Genomic DNA, 23,300 nt, shown 5'->3' with positions numbered 1-23,300 from the left:
GGCAGAATGGCCTCCTGGCGTTCCTGCATTCTGTAGTTATGTCATTAAGTACAATATAAGCTAAGGCAGGAATACAGGACACCGGAGTCTACCAGGGGCTCCTGTCAGAGACGAGTACAGGATGCAGTGACTGTAATGTCTGAGATCGCAATCGGAGCGTGCCAAAAGAATTAATATTGCAATGTGACTCAGGATTGAAAATTATTATTTTGGACCCAGAGCAGACCGATTTGCATAATCAAGTTAGTCTAATTAGGAGACCAGCTAAATGAATTTGCTCTCTCTTTCCTCCAGACCTCAATAAACGCCACTGTCCGCATCTTATTAAAGAGCGCGGATTCCTCTACAGTTCCCGCGTCGGCCAAAACTAATTAGGCAGAGCAGATGGGTTTCGGGAACAGTCTGCCGCTGACACCAGCCGAGGGCAGCGCCAGGCAGGCCGGTCGGCGGGGGCCTCCAGGATCAGATGCCACTCGGCACAGAAGCCTCCTAAAAACATCCTCAGCCACCAGTAATGAAAGACATGACATCTGCAACCCGAACCTGACATTTTGACACCGACCTGGGCGATGAACCAGACTTTGTGAGGGTGAACCCCTGCCAGGACTCCTACCGTACCCCTGTACCCCCGTACCCCGCACGACGATTCGGGGCTCCGGAGGTGACGAGGCCCCGCGTAGTTGGAGCCGTCCGGGGGAGTGGCTCTGTGGGTCGGACCCTGGCCCGGGGAGCAGAGCAGAACCACGCTGCTCACGCTGGCGACCCGGATCTGTCAGGCTGCCGTCCAGTCAGTCGCTGGGGTCCTGTGTGGGAACCCGGGCAGTGCAGATTTCTCCAGGTCCGGCGACGCAGAGGAGATGTCCGCTCCAAGCCGGCGAGAGACCCGCGGCCGGATCTCCTGCCGTCCTGACACAAACTCCACCCAACAGGAGCACGAGGCTCTGCCTGGCGAAGACAGAGGCTCAGCTGTGAACCACAGGGCCGGACAGCAGTCACGCGCGCGCCGGCAGTGGCGTTCAGGTGGATGAGGAGGTCTGGGTCTGGATCGCCCCGCTGGGGGGTTTGAGGGACGGCGGTCGAGACGAGGCCCCAAGTGGCACACGGCCCTCTGGGTAAGGCAAAGAGAAGCCGCCGCCGCACAGACAGCGGCCCCAAGTGATCAGAGCGATTTCACGGAGGCCGCTCAAGACACAGTGATTTCTCCTCCCTGTGCCACCCGCGCCGCTGCAGAGACCACCTGCTCACGCGGCCCAGCTGCCTGAGCCCCACCTGCCCGAGCAGCTCCTGATCAGGGATTATACGCGTCCTGCAAATCTGGTCCTCTCTGCTATCTACAGGAACTGGGGGGCAGCGGCCATGAGTCTCTGGGCTGCTGGGGGGTTGTGGGTTCGAATCTCAGCAAGGTGATCACCTGGGTTGTTTCAGTACAAGGCTCCGCTGTGTGAAAGGGAACCACCGCAAGTTGCTTTGGCTACGAAAAGCATCAGCCAGACAGAAAGAATAAATGCAAACTTATTTCCCGTGTCCACATACTCTTTTCACGACGGGGGTAATCCAGACACCCAGGATGCCCGGTAAATGGGGTTTCAATTAAAATAATTAAATGTATAACTGAATTAATACATATTCATTTTTTAATTATTCCTCCATTTTCAGGCATCTAGAAAATGAGGGCGCACACACACACACACACACACACACACACACACACACCAGGGCCACTCTTCTCAGAGAACACTTAACCTACCCGCATGTCTTTGGACTGTGGGAGGAAACCCACATGAACACACACAGAACAGACAAACTCCACACAGACAGCACCCCAGGAACTGAACCCAGGCAATGCTAACCACTGCATGCCGCCGTATGTAAGCTTATGAAAACGATAAACTAGAGGATCACTTGCATGCAGCTAAGATTACAAGGGACAATCCATATAATGCAATCCTAACCACTGCTCCACCCAATACTTCATCACTTGAACAGAAATGTTCTGATGTTATGTCTAAATTAGAAAAGGCCATTGCCGTACACGTGACCATTCAGTACCAGAGAAATCAACGGGTTTTTATCCCAGCAGATCTTTCCAATGCTGCGAGATCCCCGTGTCTGTTCTCCAGTACAGTACCAACCAGACCTGGTTAAGGAAATTGGCTCTCTGCGGCGCCTCCTAGCCCACAGCCAGCCAGCCAATTCAAGGGTTAAACGCAAAAGTAAAAAGAGACAAACCTCTGCTTAGTCACGGCAGCTTAGTTCAGAGGCTTACGGCTTTAAAATGAACTGCAACAATGGAAGGGGTGTGCTCAACCAAGCCTCGGCAGAACACAGAGGGCAAGTACAAAACTCCAGGCAATTTTCACTCCGAGCTCTTCCTGGATGTGCCAACGTGTGGAGACGCAGGGAGCTCAGCAGTGTGAAAATTCTTCTAATTGAAGAAGCAAAAACTCCGATCTCGAAGGGTGGGGGGGATTGCTTTGTGTGAATTTCGAATCAATTTTTCACAAATGACTTCCTCGCAGGACGCAAAAAAAAAACATAGGTAATGAGCGAGGATCCGAAGCTAGATTTCTTTAACGCCCAAAAAATCCCGTTTGTGAAATGTGGCACCAAGACCAACTCCATTCCTCCCTAGATAATTGATAACAGCCGAACCTAGCTGCCTGGTGCAAGGAGATCAATACTGATCAGCGGGGTGATTTGTGCTGTGGCTGTGTTTGAACTCTGGGACAGCTGCTCTTTGGCCTGTCTGGGTGGGCCTGCCACATTCCTGACAGAAACGGCAGAAAGCAGGCACCTCACAACGGCTTAGGACAACAAACGCACAACAAAAATGACATCAGCTCCTCCCAGGCCTCATGCGTCTTTGTGGGTGCGACCAAACAAGTCCAAAAGCAAATTAAAAGCTGCATTTCTGCAAAAGAAGCCAAGCAGAAGTACTTTCTTCCTCATTTTTTAACATTTCGATTAATATACACAACCCATGGGTGGCACAGTGGTACAGAGGTTAGCATCGTCGCCACACAGTACTGGGGCCCTGGGCCCAGGTCCTGGGGTGCTATCCGTGTGGAGTTTGTATGGTCTCCCCAAATTCACATGGGTTACCTCCGGGTGCCACACATGCTAATAGGTATTTTTGCTTCTGGGAAAACTGGCTCTGGTGCGAGTTCGTGTGCACGTGTTGGAGACTGTGTCTGTGTGTGAGTGTGCTTGCGGACATAGGCTCCGGCTCCCCATCACCCTGAATTGGAAAAGCAGGTCGAAAAGGAATGGATGGGTAAAAGGTCCATATCATATGGACATCATTTACACTGCATTGATTTATATTTAACTTTCAGGTTTCAGATCAGTCCGCTTGAAAATGCGGACCTGCACCACAAATAGCTGTGTAAGTAGCAACATGAAATATTAGTAACGCTTCTGTGTTGTGCAATAAGTTATAAAAACCTTTCACACAAGCAGCGAACCTCCTCCACCCACAGATTACTCCTCAGTGAAAGACACTGACCACATGTGTTGTTAAAGGGCACGTTCATGTGCAATGCAGAGCAGAATGACTCGAGAATTCAACCACACCAGTCCCCGAAGCGATTTATCAGACAAAACCTTCGCTACGAGCTCCCATTCTGTCCCACAGACAATAAGACATGCACGTTTTCCAAACAGTATGAAGAACCCAGCCTACTGTGCTACACTTGTAGCATGTATACAATTAAGTTCAAAGAATACTGAATCAGGAACTTTTAGCATTGGAAAAAGCTGTCCAAATGCAGCTCATCTTGTTGTTAGTAGCTTCTTGAAGGAAGTCAGGGTGTTGGCTTCAACAAGGTGGCAGCTTGTTCCATACTTCCACAACCCTTTGTGTAAAGCAGGTTCTCCTGTCCTCAGTTACCAATTCACAGAAGGTAGCTGGTTCCGCTTCGCTGGTATGATTCCAGGTCAGTCATATCTTTTGTGGTGATGAAAAGTATGCATAATATTCTTAATGAGGTCTTACTGTGGAATAATAACATAACCTCCTTTAATTTAAGTTTGACATTTTAGTTGCATTTCATGCCATTCTGCTTTCCTATTTATTGATTGAAATTGACACTACTGTCAATAGTATCTAGAAGTAATGCAGCATATAAAGTAAAGTAAATGACAGATCTACATAAACCAATTTGGTGTTGTTCTTGAAGCTCACTGTATAATTAGAGATAAGCCCATCTTATAATTGCAGTTTGCATATATTTTACAAATAGACCACTCTGTATTTCACCAGTCTTGAATTTTATCTAAATCTTTTTCAAATTTCCTTTGCAGCTTCTGCAGTGTTTGCCAATTCTCCTTGTTTGCTGTCAGCACACCTAAAAAAAACTAGTTTCGTCCCAGAAACTAGATCATGAAGTAATTCAAGAGCAGTGGTCATAACACAGATCTCGGAGGTACTCCTATAATTACATCACCCCAATTGGAGCATTCACCCCATATCTGTATGGCTTCATATTCATTAATCAAGAGTGTTCTCAGTCCACAGTCTATTTTACCCATTTTCTTTGAGACAATTCTGAATGCTGGAAAAGTGGACGCCTTTATTTCCTGCCTCATGGAAATAGTAACCAAAGTTAATCTAATGAAAAGGATCCAATTTACATACAATTACAAATCAGCATTTAAGGCAAAAAAAGAAAAGCCCTAGAAGCAACTATAAAAACAGACTCGCCTGTGATAAGACACTTGAAGGTTACTGTAGTTCCACATAAATCTTATGACACCAGCTCAGCAACTGTAGTCACCAACTTCAAATTTAATTTTCCACTACGCATTTAATTCAACTGCGAAACACCCTAATTAGACTCTCCACCTTTCTATTAATGAAATTTTTCATAATGTGTACAGCAGTGAAAATAACTGTTTCACTGAAGCCATTTTAATGAAAAAAATATATACCCTCAAGGCAGTGAAAAATTCCAGACTTTGCAGAGAGATTTATAGCAAACATTTTCTCTGTGTTCACAGTAAATGAGAACAGTGGATAATTACATTCGCCTTTCAAGTCCATTTTTATAAAGAAAGGAGAAACTCTTCAACAAAATACCTGAGGTGGAAAAACAATCCTAGCCCTGCATTAGCTACATGACCAGTTGCAACAATTTTAGACAAAGCAGATCGGGATGAAAGAGCAAAATGATAAAAAACATTCACTCTCAATACCTGTCCTGGCCAATTCAGGCTCCTGGAGAGCCAGCACCTCACCTGGCAGATGACAGGCACACAGCAGGACACACCAGGACAGGATGCCAGACCCACACAGGGCACAGGGTACAGGGCACAGACAGGGGACTGTTTTACCCACACCGCATGTCTTTAGACCAAGGGTTCCCAATTCCTGCCCAGCTCAAATATCTCATCAAAGCCTTAAACGAACTAACAAGTGGCCTGACTGGACTATCCGTAATTGGGATTTTAATGTTACTTATGAAATGCCATGATTACAAGGCAAGGCGAAACACATTTCAGATCTGAACAACAGTCAAGCAGGTCCTAGTAAGTCTATTATTAACGCCGATTAATAGCCCAGTTGTGTAACTGCGAGCGGGGCTGGAACGCGAGGCAGCAAGGGTGTGGACCTCCGGAACCAGGGTGGGGAACCCCTGTTTTAGAATGTGGAAATAACCCAGGGCACCAGGAGGCCGGGGAGGGGGGAGTGGGGGCCCACACTCCACAAAGAAGGCTCCCACCGTCCACAATCAAACCCAGGACTCAAGAGCCTTGAGCCAGATGGATGGCATCATGGACAGCACATTACATCAGCAATATTTAAACAAATAAATCCTACCTGGATCGTAATCTCTGAACAACTCGCCCACTTCAACACGCAATGCACAAACATCTGGAGGACTGTCTGGATTCCAGTAAGCGTACTTCACCAGAGAGGCTTGACGAGACCCGGCGATGAATCTTCCTTTCAGATGAACTTTCCATTCTGTTTTACTACCTCTCAGTTACAAAACACAAAAAAGGCCCCCAATACTGAACACAGCCCAAAACATTCAGCTGTGGGAACTCCTGAGCGTCAAGCAGCTGTGTTCTAACGAAACTGAAACCAAAAAAATCAAAAAGTGGGTCACCAGTACTAACAAGGCACCTGTCTCTGCAGCCCTGTGTGTTTTACTGTGACCTGTGCAGCTTCTAACTTCCTGTCAGTTCAGACTCCACCAAGAAACCCACCTCGCCCACAGGAGACTCTACAGAGTAGTGCCTCACCATCACAACCCCCCAAGTATTATCAGCAAGATTAACCACTTTCTCTTGTGTGACAAGACAGCAGACTAAAAGTACTTTAATTTAACTGCTGGCCAGAGCCAGACGCTAACCCTGAAGACACTGCTCTGCTCTTTAACAACCAATCCTGTTTTTCTTTAAGGCATCTTAAACTTCATATTTTCTGTTAAGAGGAACTCTCGTTTCTCTCTAGGGTGCTTAAAAAAAAACACGCATGAAAACGCTAAAAGCAGATGCTTTGATCTCTAACAGGAGGATCTGTGTCAAGGTACAATATGTTTGCAAGAGTGTTGCAAATACCTTGCACATGTAGGTGATGTTTAACTTCTGCCGTCACGCAACGCATAACAAAGATTACAAAGTCCTTGCAAGTTCCGAATAAGAAAATGGTATCGAATCTCGGGCTTCAACACAAGTAATGGGAAAGATAAGCATCTCTCTCCGGGAGACAGATCCCTGTGTGTCAGCAGGCCTGACAGGAACAATCCCTCTTCCCCTGCCTCCTGCCTGGCGTGCCGGAGACGTTCCTTCTCGGAGCTGACAGTCCACAGATGCAAACAGCTTTCGGGGGAGAGCAGAATAAAAAAAGGACTGAAACATATTGGAGACGATCCCGGTGTCACGGATCATGAACCAGGCAAAGCAGCACTGACGTCTCAAGTCCCACCGGCTGTTTAGTCACCTGTCCATTATAAATGGCACTATCCCAGAAGCCAGGCTGCGTCTGTCCTGCCTTGCTCGGAGCGCAGTGTGTCCACATCCCGACGTCTACCAGAAAGATCCTCCCGGGAAGCTGGACGTTCCTTCAGCTACACCTCTGAAACAAGCGTGTTCCTGGACACTAGAACTAACGAGGTCAAAGAGGAGCCGATAAGCGCTTATTATTGCATACAGGCAGAAAAACTATGGAGAAATTTTCTCCATGTAGACAGTAAATATATTCAAATCTGCATATATAGTGCTGGTATTTAAGCAAAAACCGATGTGTTCAACACTTGCTCAGGATATTCAAATCTCCCCAGCAAATGTTCCGTAAAGTGAAGATGTAGTTCTACAAATTAATCTAAGAGGAAGCTACCTTTTTGTGTTTTTAAATCAGCTCAACTGTCCATCAGAGCTTGGAGCTCACCCCAGCTCATTAGAAACAAGCAGAACTTCAGATAGACAGGCCGCACAGGAGAGGAGTATATCTTAGACCAGTAGTTCCCTGTCCTGGACCTGCTAGTTTTCATTCCAGCTGAAACCCCAGTGACTCAGTCGGACCCTTCACTGAGTCAATTAGAGGATTAACTGTTGTGTTTTGTAAGTGAAATAAAATCCCCAACTAGTGACTATAAACAGAACTGAAATATTCTGTTGAATTCAGTTAGCTCAATCAAGGCATCGATTCTCTCACGAAGGCCAGGTGGAACGAAGCTCAGAAGTGTGTGGCACGCCTGGACCACGACTGGGAAGACTCTGCTGATAACCCAGAAGCCAGGCTGCGTCTGTCCTGCCTTGCTCGGAGCGGAGGCCTGCCAGAGCTTAAATGGACACAGAGGCCCTCAGTCAATCCAACATTAGCCTGGTACCAGCGCCGTGACCACAAGGCAGTAACACGTCTGCAGATGCACAGCAATGGGTGCGATTGTTACTATTGTTGGCGTGACTATTTGCTGAGCACTGCTGACTTGCTTACACCGGCGCTCGTGCAAATTTGCACGTCTGTCTGGCATTTCTGTCCCTGCGATTCGGCCTTTCGGCCTAAATTTTGCACCTCTCGCATGGCAGCTGCTGACCCAGAAAGAAACGCCGAGTTACCTTTGCCCGATCTCCGGCGTCAGTCACGGGTTTAATTTCCTGTCAACTGTTGCCAGTCGCTAACGATCCCAACGAAGCCCTGCCTGTGTGCTGGGCTGCCCGGAGGCAGAACCTGCCCAGACACGGCGCAGCTCTGTTCAAGGACACGGCCCCTGCCTTGTCAAGACACGCCTGGGATAAACCGAAAAGGAAACGAGGAAAGGTGAGATAGCATCAGATCGAGGCCGCTTTACCGAAATAATTAAATTATTGATCAGCCGACAGATTGCGCCGCAAGGTATAAATGGATCTCTGAAGCTTCCAGTCCCACAGGCAGGGGTAGGGCCTGTATTTCTGAGAGGACTAATGATCGTCATATTGGATATCACAGGAGGCCAGGCCGAAGCTCTGCTCTGACAAGTGTGCAAAACAGAAAATTGCACAAAGATGTCACACACGTTCACATATTAAAACTCCCTGCAATGAGAATACACTTATACAGTATGTATACTATTTGCTGTTTCATTGATGATTGACATATTTACTATCTCATTGATGTCGGCGAGATATGCTTATTAATATGCTGCAAAACTGCATGGGCTTTTACTTCCAGAGCGAAGACTGTCCCGAGCCAAGCGCTTCCCATCACCTCACAGCAGGGCTCGGCACACACAAAGTACAGATCCGGGACTGGAGCGGCTGCGCACGTCGACTGGTACGATCTGATCAATCCGATCGATCGAGCCACGTGCGGGCGCCGTCGTACTGCGGTGCACAGGTCCACGTTGTTGCCATTTCGCAAGGGAGGTCAAGGTGTCGACTTCTTTCGGAAAAACAACATCTCAACAACCAAGAAGGGCTCGCCCAAGCAATCAATCAATCAATCAATCAATGTGCTCAAACACAAACCTGGAGGAATAAAACAAGGTGGAAAGGGAGACTCGAGACTTCTCTGAAGCCCTGAAAATCTGACTGCCTTGAGAAACGTCATGAAATTCTTGCAAGGTTCACGAACCGAAAGAGGGAACTCAAGGAGCAGCAGGACAGGTGAAGGCAACTCGAAACGGGAGCTTTCGCGCGACCCGACACGCTGCGCCGACACACCAGGTGTGCTCAGGAGGCGCCCGCCGTCCCACAAGGAAGAGCAGAGCCCAGCCCAGAGGGACACTTCCCGAGGACGGCCTGAGGCTCCGGCCCGCCGGCCACACCGCCGCCACGCCGTCCTGCGGGTGAAACGGCAAACCGGGATCTCGAGCGCCTGGTCGCTGGCGGTCACGAGGGGACGTTGTGTCCGCTCCGGACCCCATACCAGTGTGGGCGTTTCACGTTCCAGACCCGCTCTCCCGCGCTTCACTGGCACATGGCACGGGTTCCATCACACAGATCGACACGAGGGATGAAAAGCATTACGTAATGCAAGGAATTCTAAACGTATTACATATATCTGAAAGCTCCGTTTACGCGTAGGGATTTTTACAAAGTGCTCAGGATTCACTACAGCTTTCCAGATACTGCAGGTATAACACACACCGTATGTAAATGTATTCTTGGTGCAGGACTTAAGTAGCTATTACTGCATTTTATCTCAATTCAGCCGCCAAACTCAGCCAATATGAACACCACTTAATCAAAGAGCACTTTTAAAAAAACGAACAGCCATTGTTTAGCATGGTTGGCTCCTTAAAACAGTTACAAATGGACTAGTTGCTTCCCCAGGGTCTCTGCTGAATGCCTAAATTCCACACGGAAAATGTGAATTCCATGCAAAAGTCTAAAATACCTTGGACTGCTTCCTTAAGCATCAGAATAACACAAACCACAAGGGAACAGATCTGTTCTGGTACCATATGTATGCCTTGGCTGTATAGGGGTGTGTTGGCAGGGGATATTCAGTCTTCCAAGCGAAACGCACAACATCTGCTGTTCCCAATCCAGACCCCGGAAGTACAGAGGGACGGTGTCTGTCCAACACCCATGTGATTTCTGCATCTGCTTACCGGGTCTACTGAAACAATAATAATAATTAATAATAATTGCTTACACTTATATAGCGCTTTTCTGGACACTCCACTCAAAGCGCTTTACAGGTAATGGGGGCTCCCCTCCACCACCACCAATGTGCAGCATCAACCTGGATGATGCGACGGCAGCCATAGTGCACCAGAACGCTCACCACACACCAGCTATTAGTGAGGAGGACAGCAGAGTGATGAAGCCAGTTCAGAGATGGGGATTATTAGGAGGCCATGATTGGTAAGGGCCAATTGGAAATTTGGCCAGGACGCCAGGGTTACACCCCTACTCTTTTCGAGAAACGCCCTGGGATTTTTAATGACCACAGAGAGTCAGGACCTCAGCTTTACGTCTCATCCGAAGACGGCGCCTGTTTACAGTATAGTGTCCCCATCACTATACTGGGGCATTAGGACCCACATGGACCGCAGGGTGAGCGCCCCCTGCTGGCCCCACTAACACCTCTTCCAGCAGCAACCTTAGTTTTTCCCAGGAGTCTCCCCTCCAGGTACTGACCAGGCTCACACCTGCTGAGCTTCAGTGGGCTGCCAGGTGTGAGTTGCAGGGTGATATGGCTGCTGGACAATGGCACATGCCAGCCAGCCAGGGGGTCAGATCTCACGAGGGCAGCTGGCCTGGGCCTGGTCACCGCTGGGATGGGATGGAGTGGGTAGACCAGTAGGTGGCGCTCCTCCCTCCGGACCGGAACGTGCAGAGGAATGCTCCCGTGCGTTACAGTGGGTGAGGTAGCAGGAGCCGTCTTTGAGATGAGACGGAAATCGAACTCCCAACCCTGTGGGCATTGAAGGCTCCTCTATTCTCAATAAAGAGTCAGTCTAAGGGTGCTGCCTACATTCTGCCCCGGGCTTGCAACAGCTGGCCTGCCTAAGGCGCCTCTTTAATTCAACTGGTGAAAAGTGCAAAAAACGCAGAAGAAATCAATTTAATCCAGGCGACTTCAATGTGCACATATTGTGAACCTGAAATTGCAAGCTCATATAAGAGCTCTCCACTACAATCACTAAAGGCAAGGAGTACGTGACATTTTGTACACCTAATCCAGTTGAACGACTCTTTTATACAAAACACATTCTTGGCTGACTAATTAGCCCAAACAAGGAGAGCAATCAACTATTATTTGCACTAATTTAGCTGAAGCCATTCTCCAACGCAAACAAAAATCCAATTAATTGAATTACTAATAAACACAATAGCCTATTCATAATCAAACTAAGCGTGTCATAAGGAAATATAGTATCACCAATAATAAATGTCACCCGTCGACTCTCTGCTCCTGTGTGGATGGCTTCCTGTGCCGTAACCCGTCACTTGCATGATGGAAATGCCCTGCTTTGCTTATTAGAAGTGTCTTCGCTCTGCACTTGCAAGCTGGGGAAGATCATTAGCAGGTGCAGCTGATGATTTGACACCTGGCACGGGTGTGATGTGCAGGTCTCTGCTTGAGGACCGGGTGTCTGGAACGTTACTGAAGGACACACACTTCCCAGGCTCGTGGACTGCTGCAGAGTGAAGCTGCCCTGCGTCTCTCGCGGACGAAGGCAAAGACGTGCAGCTCAGGTTCTGCAAACAGCCAGTTCAAATACGAACACTAGCGGGCTTCGCTGGAAAATGTTAAGGCACGAGATCTGCTAACTAAACACATCCAGGAAGAATATTTTTAGCTCTCTACACTTCAAGGATATACTTTTAATAAGGAATTGACAAGCTGACGACGTGAATTTCACACTAATTCCCCACTTCCAGGCTTAACCCGTTCTTAATCTCGTTAACCACAGACTTCCTGTTTCTTTAACTAATTAAACATATGCAGCATATCCACTGTGCTGATAGGAAGTGACGCAGACTGGTGGCGTTTTGTCAGGCTTGGTGTCGGGCACCAGAATACTTCAGAAATCCACAAGAAAAAAGGGTAGTTGCGATTATTTTAAATAATTAAAAAAAAATAGCAATTTAAAAATAAATTAAAGCAGAACAGAAAATACAGTTCATAAGGCGTGTTCACCAGATCACCACAAAGATGAAACGCCATGCCAGACTGCCCAAAGTGTTGAGCTTTAGGCAGGTCTCGGTCTCCTGTCCCAGTCTAATATATCGATAAGAATGCACATCAGAGTTATAAGGGTGGTAAGGGTATTCTCAGCTCTTCAGTCCTGGGTTCAATTCCAGACTGGGTAACTGTCTGTGTGGAGTTTGCATGTTCCCCCCAAGGGTTTTATTGGGGATGTGACAGTTTCCTCCCAACTTCCAAAGACAAGCTAGGCTAGGTGGTGTCCCAAAATTATCCCTGTGCGTCTGCACGCGTGCACCCTGCAAAGGACTACCGTCTGATCCTGCTTGCAAACTGCGTTTCTGGGACAGACATCAGATTTGGGACACTCACTGGAACGCAGACAGCTTTCTGATAACAGATAGATGATGAGGACAAGAATTCAGGTTTTTTTTCCTTCAGTTCAACTTTGGCATTTTACAAATGGATGGCAAGGATAAAAATAAGCTCAAAAGAAACTGATGACATGGCATGTACTAAATTTGAAAGTTAAGGGGAAGAACTTCACCACAGCTGCAGTTTCGAGACAAGGATACCGACTCCGTGAGGAACACAAGCACATCATGCTGTTAAAGGCATGCTGGGTAAAGCCGAGAGTGGCAAGACAACAACGCTGAAAGGGTAGAGAAGTTTATAAACCCACTCCTCAGAATCAGGGGTTAGACGGAGGGAGAGAAACAGAGGCTGGGTATAAGGACAAAGCTCTGTGACACGAAGGGGTTCCGTTAACCAAACCTCAAGGGAAAAATACTGGTGGCCTGTTCCCATGTGGGAAACCAACCTGTCCTTGGACAAACACATTCTCCGAGCTGGGCTCTGATCAGCCATTTGGAAAACATACAGACGCAGAGCTACAACGTCTGGTTGCAGAGGGGCCAAACAAGCTCAATCGTTTCAAGGCTGCTAGATGCGTCGTCGTCGTTGTTGTTGCAGTTTACATACTTCCTTCAACAGCGAGAGTATCCCTGGCCCAGCCCATGTCCCAGTCCTGTCCCCACAGCAGCGCGGCAACCTCTGTAATTACAGGCCTGTGATGCAGCCAGATCCAAGCTCTTCAGCCACAAGAAGAACAGAAATAAACACAAACAAGGGAGCAGAAAGGGAGGGCGTGGAGCAGCTGCAGCCATTGTTGAGCTCCAGGTGCGGACTGCGATGCCATTCGTTTCAAGAGATCACCGCCGCTGGATTGAAGCGACGATATGAAGGAGAAAACTTGCGGCAAGACTTTTTCTGCCCAGAAACCAGGCTGCTTCACATATGGTGCAGTGCGGTCCAGGAAAAACAGGACACAAAAAGTTGCCGGCTAAAAACGTCTTGCAGATCTCCACTCTGATTTGACTTGGTGCTGCCCCTAGTTTAAGGGCTGAAATGAATTTCGAAGTGCATGTTCAGTTGTCAACGCTCAGGGAATCTTTAAAGGTTCGAAGTGATATTTCTGACTCAAATCATTCGTGAGGTGATTTAGCATCAGCACTTGATTCATGTTCGCGTGATAAAGGGCTTAAACACGAACCTGCAGTCCCTGTACAGGTGTCCCCAGCTTACAACACTTAAACAGCTCGGATTGCACCCTGCCTGCCTGTTATGACAGGACGCGCTGCAAGAATGCCTGAAAACTACTCATCACCCTCAGAAGAGGCAACTCTGCAGCTCATCACCCTTTTATTGATTTTAAAATGGACTGAATTCAAGGCGGCTTTAGGATATTCGTAAAGATCCAACTTCAAAAAGCAGAGAGCTTTTAAAGACCAGTAACCGCGTGTGGTAGCTTTCCTTAACCTATTATACACAAAGAAGAAACTGAAGTTTTGCATGAACTGGACTTCTAGCGTTTAATACGGTCAAGAGTGAAGTGTTCCATGGTCCACAGCAACTTCCTATAAAACACTCTAAACCTGAAGGCTGTTCCTGGTAAGAACACAGGAATGGTTACAAATGAGAGGAAACCATTTAGCCAGCTCAGCAGTTATTCAATACAAGGATTTCATCTAGTCATTTCTTAAAGGAAACCAGGGTATCAGCTTCAACAACATAGCGGGCTAGCTTGTTCCATACTCCCGCAACCCTCTGTGTAAAGAAGTGCCTCCTGTTCGCCATTTTGAATGTAGAAGTTTCCACTTATGCCAGCTGATTCCTGTATGATTTCCCTCATAAATGCATCCATGAAGGGGCATACTGTATGTAGTTTTTTTTTTAATTAACACAAAACTTATAGCTGCTTTTGGTTCTGATTCCATACTCTGGGTGTTCCGGTTCAAATTTCAGGTACGAAATTGCAGGAGAAAAGCCCCCAACGAAAGGAAAATCATGAGGGAATCTTTTTGGACACACTCTGTACATTGAGCTCAAGCAGACGCCCAGACAGGACAGCTGGAGTAGAGCTGCTCTCTTAATGGGCATTGCTGGGATTCCTGGGGTTCACAGTTAATGTTGGGAGGAATGCACTGCTGGAAATCACACCAGGGGCTAATCGCCTTGACAGCTAAGTCTGTAGTCACTGCAAAGCTTCTGGGTCTTTGGAAATAGCCTGGAAATGCTTTCTGTCTGGCCTGCAAGAGATACTGCCTTGGTCATTTAGAAGTTGTTCCTCTCCCAGGAAAACAGCTGTTGGTTTATCGAGAGGAGGAGTGCAGAACAGTATGTGTCAGGAAGCACATCTAAACCTGGAAGGTCAGATGCAAAACGGCTTTCTCTCAACCAGGAAGAAGGACTGCTTTTCAGCGCCAGCGGTGGTTCGTCTCATCAGCCTGGCGCTCACCTGTAGAGCACAGCGTGTGAACCACCTGCTCTGCGCCTCCGTCTGAAGGCCACGCTACTGTACACTGCTCTCCAGCTCTGTCGCTGTGCGACGCACACTTCCACTGCACCGCTGCAGGAATCGAGACACGCCGATTCCAAAAGCCCAAGGCTCAGATATTAGCATTCTGATGTATGTAAAAAGTTCTAAAAAAAAACCTGTGAGTGATGAAAAGGCACTGGTTGGGGATTCATTAAAACAGCACTCCAGTTCTTGGGATGACGATGATGAGATTTTAACATGCACAGAGAGGGATTTGGTGTGGTTACGGATGGAAATGAGCCGATCCTCTGCTGTATTTGATTTTTAAAACAATTCCCGCAGCGCGCCGCAGATACGAAGCAGCTCGTGATGCAGGAGGGGACGCGAGGAGTGAAGGTAGGTGGGGAACAGACTGAAGGGGGTGGGAATGGAAGACGTGCCCTCCCAGACTCCTGCGATCGCTCCTTTACGCCGGCTGTCTCCATGACACACAACCAGAAGAACGATTCCCCAACCCGAGGGGGCTGCTGGGGGCCATCCAGCGTTCATCATGAAAGCAACGTCCATCCACGCTGAGCAGTCACTACAAACAGCCCCCGGCAGGGAAAAACATTTCTGGAATCCCATAATCCCTTGATTAAAGCCAGCGAGAGTACGAGACTCTGTGTTCTGCGCTGTAACCACGGTGTGGTTTAGAGACACACACGAGATTTGATCTTGAAGCGAAACACGGGCGAGCGCAGCTTTCTTCTTAACCCCGCAGAGCCGTTTTCTGTAACGATTTACCGAAAGGGCGCTGCTATTGTTTAGAGAATGAGAGACGCACAACAGACGTCAACAAATTCTGAAAAGCGGGGTTTGGGGGGCGATATATTTTACACAGACATCACCACGGCGGCAGGCAGTATTTCAGGGCAGATGAGGGGTTAAGGGATTCCTTTCAGATGGCCATTTTCCCCAACTTCATTGATGCGCCTATAGTTTCCGAACGCTCAGAAAAGAGAAAGGTGGGAGCGCTGTGCTGGTGCGTGTCTGGCTGCGATATCCGATGCCGGGAGGCAGGAAGAGCTTATAGCAGGAACAATATGCCGGCAGTGCCTGGCCTCGGAGTGCTGGAGCGTCCGCAGCTGTTCATTAGGAGACGTGTGCACGAGTGCGATATCGCCTCACAGGCCCCTTAATTACCACACTCAATTCATTAGCCGATGGGCCACAGCTGGAGAAAGCAGGCCGACTCGTCAGGTAGAGGCCTCAAACTCAGACAGGGCACCCAATCTTCAGGCACGGTGCCGGGGGGGTGGATTATCTCACTCACTTGAAGCACAAGCGGGTGGAAGACAGTCCATTCCCCACGAGCAGTGGCAAAGCCAGCAGCCCGGATCCAACGGCCCGCGCCTCAGAGTTTCAGTGGCCAACAGCAAAGGGCGAGCCTGTAGGAGGGTAGTGCGCTGGGACCCCGCGCTCCTGACCTGAGGGCCCTGGAGACACCGCCACAGCGGCACCCTGACCTGGCCAGATCTCAGAAGCGAAGCCCAGGCAGGACTGGGATGGGAGGTCTCCAAGGAAAAATCAAGTTGCTGCTGGCAGTGGTTTTAGTCAACCAGTAGGGGGCGATCTTTCCTCTTGTAGAAACGTTTCAATCCGATACCCCAGTATGTTGACCGGGGACACTGATATAGGAGGTGCCATCTACCCTGAAGATAAATTACACCAGGATCTACTGACTACTTGGTTTTGAAGGTCCTGTGGCACTGTTCATTAAGCCCAGGGCCCTTGCTTAATCTCACTCTGGGATCGTAGAGTATGGCCTCTTAATTCCCTTGGTGAAGCAATTTATTGGCACTCCACCTGACCTGCTGGCAGATGACGTGGGTCCCCTCCTAAATATACAGCACTTTAGGATCCTTTAGGATAAAAAGCTCTACATGGATGCAATTTACTTTGGTTCCGAAATACTCTTGAACAAGGTACGCTACACAGAATACGAGCTAAACCAGTTGTATGAACTGCTACCAAAATTTGTATGCAAGAAAAATAGGTGACGGTAATCTCTGCGAGTCTCGTTAGGCAACACAGTCTGCCAAATTAATAACACGCAGCATGATGTATCTTGGCTTTCAGAGCTGTACAAGACCTTGGCTCTGTTAACCCTCAGTGAAGCGCAGAGCATCCCGCACGACAGAATGCAGAAGGCAGGTCTGAAATGTCAATCCACCACACTCTTGCCAAAGGCAGGGGCTCGTGATCACGGAGCAGTGGTGCACAACCGGTCTCGGATGTCACTGGGTAGCTGCTGATCCTCGCCCAAGAATAACCTGCAAGCCCCAGTAGCCTGGAAGAGCCCCTGCAGTCGAGGTCCAGGCCTACAAAGAGAACGGCTGAGGTCTTGGGCTCAGCTCCTGGAGGGCCCGTGGCTGTGCTCGTCACTCCTGATCCCGTAGGCTCGGCGTGGGAGAGTTTTTCTAGCTCCCCTGAAAGCACCTGCACCTGAGCTGACTGGCAAACTTTGCAAATCGGTCCAATTAAGACCAATAACACGTCGATCTGGGTCATTAAGAGCTAGGATGGATTGAAACGCTACAAACAACCCAGGCTTCCGGGACACGAACTGAAGTCCTTTGGCCTAATGTCTTCAATATATTGTCCCACTTGAGTTCTTAGCTACAAAGCTGGCTTAATGAATTAACTGTGTTGGAACAAAAGTTCTCGCCAGGCTCAAGTGTTTTAAAAGTAACTGTACCTCTGATGAAGGGAATGGTTAGCGTGATCTGCCATTTGAGCAGAATAAGCCTATGAATACCTATGAAAGTCATCAGGTTCATTACTTACTTGACAGCTTGGGTTAGAACAGGAACAGAGGACACCAGCCCCTCCAGGAAGTACACGTGAGACCTCTGGGCTAATTGCTGCTACATCTAGATCAGGGGTCCCGGACTCTGTTCTTGGGGGGGGGCTTGCTCCAGCCACGATCTCAGCTACACAGTAGATCTCATTTAGACACATGACTGCAGTGCGTCCACCCAGCACATTTACACGGCTGTATTACCAGCCACTGACGTGACGTGTAAATCGTGAACTGCACCTTAAATGCGTGTGAATGTCTTGGGGAAAAAAAAACCGTAAAAGGCTTTTAAAAAAAAAAATCAGTCTAGTTTGAGAAATACATGAATTTGCTTAATTGACCAATCAGGTTGGAATAAAAGCCAGAAGATAAAGCCCCCCCAGGAACTGAGTCTGATAACTGAGAAAGATATTACAGCAACCCAGGAACCTTACAGCCTCCAAAACGATGCACCCTCCAACATCAGAGATTTTAATCTTGTATGTTTCCCACCTTTTCCACGGGATTCACATTGCAGTATTCTCCGAGACATTAACGGAATTACGACATCTACAGCCTAATCAGAGCAGAGAATAAGAGTGCATCATCCCTGCTGGGGTCGAAGGTTGTAACAAGGAATTAAGTTGCCAGGCATCGCAAAAAACAAACGGGAACAAAGACAGTCTCGTTCTGATACAGGGTAGAAACAAGCTGATCTAGTAACCCAGTATCAAGTAATATTTATAATATCAGAACGAGATGACTCAAAAACAAAGTTGCAGGGATCACACAACTACTGAGTGATGTTCCGATGTTGCGATCTGATGTTGCAGCAGTGACACACTGACAGATGAGAAAGGATCTATTTAGGTCTCCGAGCCCACTAAACAGATGGCTGCTTTTGGAAAAACCGTCTCGTTCAGATTTTAGGAGACAAACCCGCCAAGCTCCTGCTAGAGCAGAGATCTGTCATAATCCTAAGCCGTGAAATCAAGAGGAGAATGTTTGCTTAACAATATTTAATGAGGACAATCCACTGGGAATCAGCATCTTGTGTACAGCTTCCCCGTGCACACACTGAAACGCTGGAGTCCAATGAGTGCTGTAGCTGGTTACAGGAACAGAGAGGTACCCATTGACAGCACCGATAAAGAGACTCGGGCTACAGAATGAATAGTGGCTCTGTTTCATTGTCGTAGATGGAAACGACACTGGAGGGCACTTACTGAGTATCAGCCTAAAGAGATAAGGCTACGTGGGCATGTTTGCACATTGATTGCTGGAATATGTTTAATCACAACTCCATTTTCTTTTTGGCTCCTGAACTAGGCTGAAACCAGACTCCAGCGAGCATCTGTGAACAGCGATCCGGCAGGGTGCTAAGGCAGGCAGTGCGGTGTGGAATCTCTAGGGTCTCCCTTCGGAGCCGGGCCCTGGAGAGAGAGAGCTAGCAGAGGTCGCCTGAGCCGAGCTCCCGCAAAAGCAAATTAATCTGGCCAGCAAATACTTTAGAATGTCATTTCAGGGCAGCTGGAAGGTAAGGACAGGAATGATCAGAAATGCCACTGTCCTGTGTACGATTATCGCATGTTGAACCGAAATGTTAACCTTAAGAGTATGCCAGTCCTAAATACAGGCTCAAAAGGCTCATCTAAACTGACATTTATTCTGAACAAAGAGATTTGCTTAAGTATACAAGCGGCTTGCAAGTGTCTGAGGGCAGAGCATGACGGGAGAGTGTTCTCCAAAAACGGCCCTTTTCCATTAGAGACTGAAGAAACTCATTTCCAAACTTCGCTGACCTGCACTGTGAATTCCTGCATCCCAACAAAACAATTACAAACATTCACAGAGGAGACCCGCTATGCATAGTGACCGGAGGACGGCAGTCAAACCGCCCATCTTCCCTCCTCGCATCGGGTCCAAGAGAAAGGCAAACCGCTGAACGACTTGTTGAGACAAATGAGGAGTGCCTGAGGGTTTAAGTGCGGCGACGCACACACACACACACACATCTGGCGGTCCTACAATGGGGGAAACATGCCTTTCAGTTTTCACTGCACCCCGAGTCCTGAAGGGAGAGAGAAAGTCCAGGCGCAATACAGTGTTCTCCCACCGAATCACAAAACTCCAGTCAAAACCCCCAACCGGTCACACACCGCAACCTTGAGCCTCCAGTTCCTTCTGCCTTGAAATCACGCCGGCAGACAAACTACGAAACTAGAAAAGAGACAGATGTACTTTGCTCTAGTTTCAGATGCCCTGATACTCGGGCTGTGATACTACACGGCTCGGAGAACTGAGCACCGCTCTCGGGGAGCAGCAGAGCCGACTCCCTCTAACCCAAAAGAAGGAGAACTTCTCTCCGGCTGACACGACCGAAATCTCGCTTTCGCGCCGCAACGAATCCCTAAAGAAAAAAAAACAGACCGTAGAGCTGTATTCGCCACTCCCAGATCACCTCGCTAAAATGCGTGTGTTACACGACCGAAGTGTATTTTTGTCCCTTTTCCTCGGAACTATATTTGCATAATTAAGCCTGTCAGATCACACAGCAGCGCCGCCTTAAAACACGGCAGAGTCCCCTTTCTTAAACCAAGCCTCCACGCTCCTACCTACCTCCTAACAAAAACTCCCGACACGACGTTACGATCACTAAATGTCGGTTTAACCCACTTGACTTACCTCTTCTACGCGAGGGGGTTTCACTGCACAGCCACGGCGCACCAGTTACAGTATTACGAAATATTTCACTAGTTCCCAACTCAAGTCGCTACAAAATGCCTCGATATTTCGTTTCGGTAATCAGGAGAAAACCCCGGCGTCACTCACTGCGGTTCAAACCGAAATTGAAAATCTGCTAGCCCGTAACTTCAGACGAAAAGTACCACAGCGAGGCATTGCAATCTGTTTTATTTCACAACATCCAAGACCACATCGATCAGCGTTTGTATTCCACGGAAGTACGTAGCCAAGGGCATCGATGGATGTTTTCCCTACCTCTTAAATCGCGGACGGAGGGTACATAGGGCACAGACAACACGACCTCGGCGTCGTTTTAACACAGCGTTTGGATCACAAGAGCCGCCGGCCGCCTCTTCAATCACCGGCCCAAAACACACCGTCGGCAGAAGGCAGATGTCAGAGAAAAAGAAGAAGAAAAAAAAACAACTCCTCACCTTTGAAGCGCAGAAGTTGAACACGATCCTCAAATCCGGATTCTCTTTAATCCCCAGCCCCGAGAACCGACCCACCCCTCCGAAAAAAAATATCAAAAATATATCCAGTCGGTGGCGAACAAAAAAGTTCACATCTTACGCATCAGAACTACGAAGAGACGAAAACAAAATCCCTGGAAAAGACTCAATCGGGGGGTGGGAAAAACAATCCACATGAACCGGGAAGGAGGGAGGTGGGGGGGAAACTGTTTAAAAAGATCCTAAAGGCTGGAAAATACTCGGCAAAGACTGAACTCCACGCCCAGGTACGGTGATCACATGATGAATCCAGGTGTGCTTCTCTCGCAACTCCGCGCTCGCCGCGCCAGACACACCTGTGAGAGCCGCTCACATCCGCTCCGGAGCCCCTTCGCAACAGGAAACCGGGAAAAAAAAAAGGGAAAGAGGGAGACACAGGCTGAAAGCTGGGGGGAATGTATTCTCCACCCCCTTCTTTTCCAGTACAAAAGGCTGAGCCGGGAGGAGATCGGTTTACACGGAGGGCTGGGAGAGGAGCGAGAGAGAGAGAGAGGGGAGAAAAGAAGCGAAGCCCAGGAAGGTAGTCTGCGTGCTCGCTGCGCGCAGGGAGCTGAGCGGACAGGTCTGCCTCCGGCTCTGCCGCGATCTCATTGGGCTTCCAAACGGCGCGGCCGCCCCGCCGCCCGCAATTCTTAAAGTGATTTTATTTTTAATCCGCGGGAGATTAAAGGGGGGTTAAAGGGGATTAGGACTGCCCTAGTATTTGGGGGGAAAACCCTCTTACAGTCACCGATGTTGGGAAATGTTGGTGACGGGGTTAGGACAAGACTTCCAGGCTACGTGTGTGAAGACGCTTCTTCGTCCTCTCCGCGGGGTCCCGTAAGAGAGGTGGCTTTTATACACCAACGTGGGCTGCGATTGAGACGCTCCTGAATCATTTCGGGCCATATGGAGGTCGCTCGTGTTGGCGGGACCGCAGTCGTCCAGTGCCCCCCCCCCCTCCGAAAACCTGGGGCAAGAACTCCAGTATATCGCAGTAAAACAAGGGCTGCTTTGCCTGGAAACAGCTTAGCGAGCTGGCAACGTGGTACAAAAACAACAACAACAACAAACGACATGTTTCTTTTAAATCGTTACCTTTCCTTTGACGCGCCTCATTATCAAGCGATCAGATTGGGTGGCGTTCTGATTTACTGCGCCCTGTAACAAGATTAAACATCAGGAAAACCTCTCTACACAATCGGCCCGCGCCCCCTCTGTCCTGTCCCGGGGTGTAAATGTGTACTTGACGCCCCCCGACTCTCGCCTACTCGTGTCTGCGGGCTAGTCCGGGATAATAAGCGTGCTCAGGCGGCGTTTGGGGGTACTGGTGCGATACAGTGAAAGGTATTGGCATTTCCATTGAACATGTTAAATCAAATGTTTTTTTGGCGGGGTTAAATTGCCCTTCATGCCTTCTCGTCCGTTTTATTTCATGATAAATACTTGATATGTCGAAAACGATTTGGTTGTCAAGTAAACAAACGGATATAGGACGGCGTGGCGGGAAGAAGGTGTTTTTTTCGGTTTTCACCGTTATTATTTCAGAGCATTAGGCTGTACAGATACATTTGTCATTACATTTTTACGGGTAAATCGACAGAATACGTTATCCGAATCGTCATTAGACATGGGGATGGCAGGAAGTCTGTTCAGATGAGTGCCGCAGTGAACTCCAGCTCTCAGATTGCTGTAGAAGGGGAAACTTTTCATTACACTTTAATGAAAAAATATCCAGTTTATGTCATGTTTCCAGTAATTAATCTGGGTTTAAGTTAAAATTGATGCTAATTTGAAAATGGAAGTGAAAAAGGCTTTGTGAAATTCACCACTAATACTCGCACTCCATTGAGCATAACGAGGTTATTAATTACATTTCTGTCGAAATGATTGCTTCTTTTTTTTTCTTTCGCCCTACACCTGGCAAGCAAAGATATAGCTCTGGCTCTGTTTCTGCCTCAGTCCTTTCTTTTCGATGTTTCTCTAATCGGTTATGTGCTATTTTCCCCCTCTCGTCTCGCAGTCCGGTATTTACCATTGTGTATTAAATATCGCACGCTGTCTCGATCATTTTGATTAATGCACCTCTTTTTTTTACCCCGTGTGCACACAATTCCGCTGGCGTGTGGTAATTTGTATTACCGAGGGCGCTCATAGAGGTCTATATGTATTTAGGGGTGACGGTTCATAAATCAAGACTGGGCAACAAGTCAAAGTGTGGACTGTGCTCGTTCCACACTTAAATCTCCACCCCCCAAGACACGAAGAAGAAATCTTGCGTTTATATAGCGGTTTTCATTTCAGAGCATACCCAAGTTCATTGATGGGAGGGCACCGGTT

At 48.2% G+C, this 23,300-nt stretch overlaps 1 protein-coding gene across 5 annotated transcripts in view; it reads right to left on the bottom strand.

Moving 5' to 3' along the window:
* The window catches only part of plxnb2b (plexin b2b), a 113,656-nt gene extending 92,296 nt beyond the window's left edge, over positions 1-21,360 (bottom strand). The window contains exons 1-2 of one of the 5 annotated variants that reach the window (XM_088645633.1): positions 20,904-21,360; positions 8,065-8,235 (exon numbers count right to left, since the gene is read on the bottom strand). The gene's annotated coding sequence lies outside the window, so the exon portion shown is untranslated. Of the gene's footprint in view, positions 1-5,818; positions 7,277-8,064; positions 8,236-20,409; positions 20,555-20,724; positions 20,864-20,903 lie in introns of those variants that run through there. The other 4 variants (XM_088645631.1, XM_088645634.1, XM_088645632.1 and 1 more) reach the window with 4 other exon arrangements.
* Between the last annotated feature and the right edge of the window lie 1,940 nt (positions 21,361-23,300).

This window comes from Lepisosteus platostomus, chromosome 9 (genome assembly GCF_059453375.1).
Source record: "Lepisosteus platostomus isolate fLepPlt1 chromosome 9, fLepPlt1.hap1, whole genome shotgun sequence".
Taxonomy (NCBI): Eukaryota; Metazoa; Chordata; class Actinopteri; order Semionotiformes; family Lepisosteidae; genus Lepisosteus; species Lepisosteus platostomus.
This window is presented reverse-complemented; position numbering and strand designations above follow the sequence as displayed.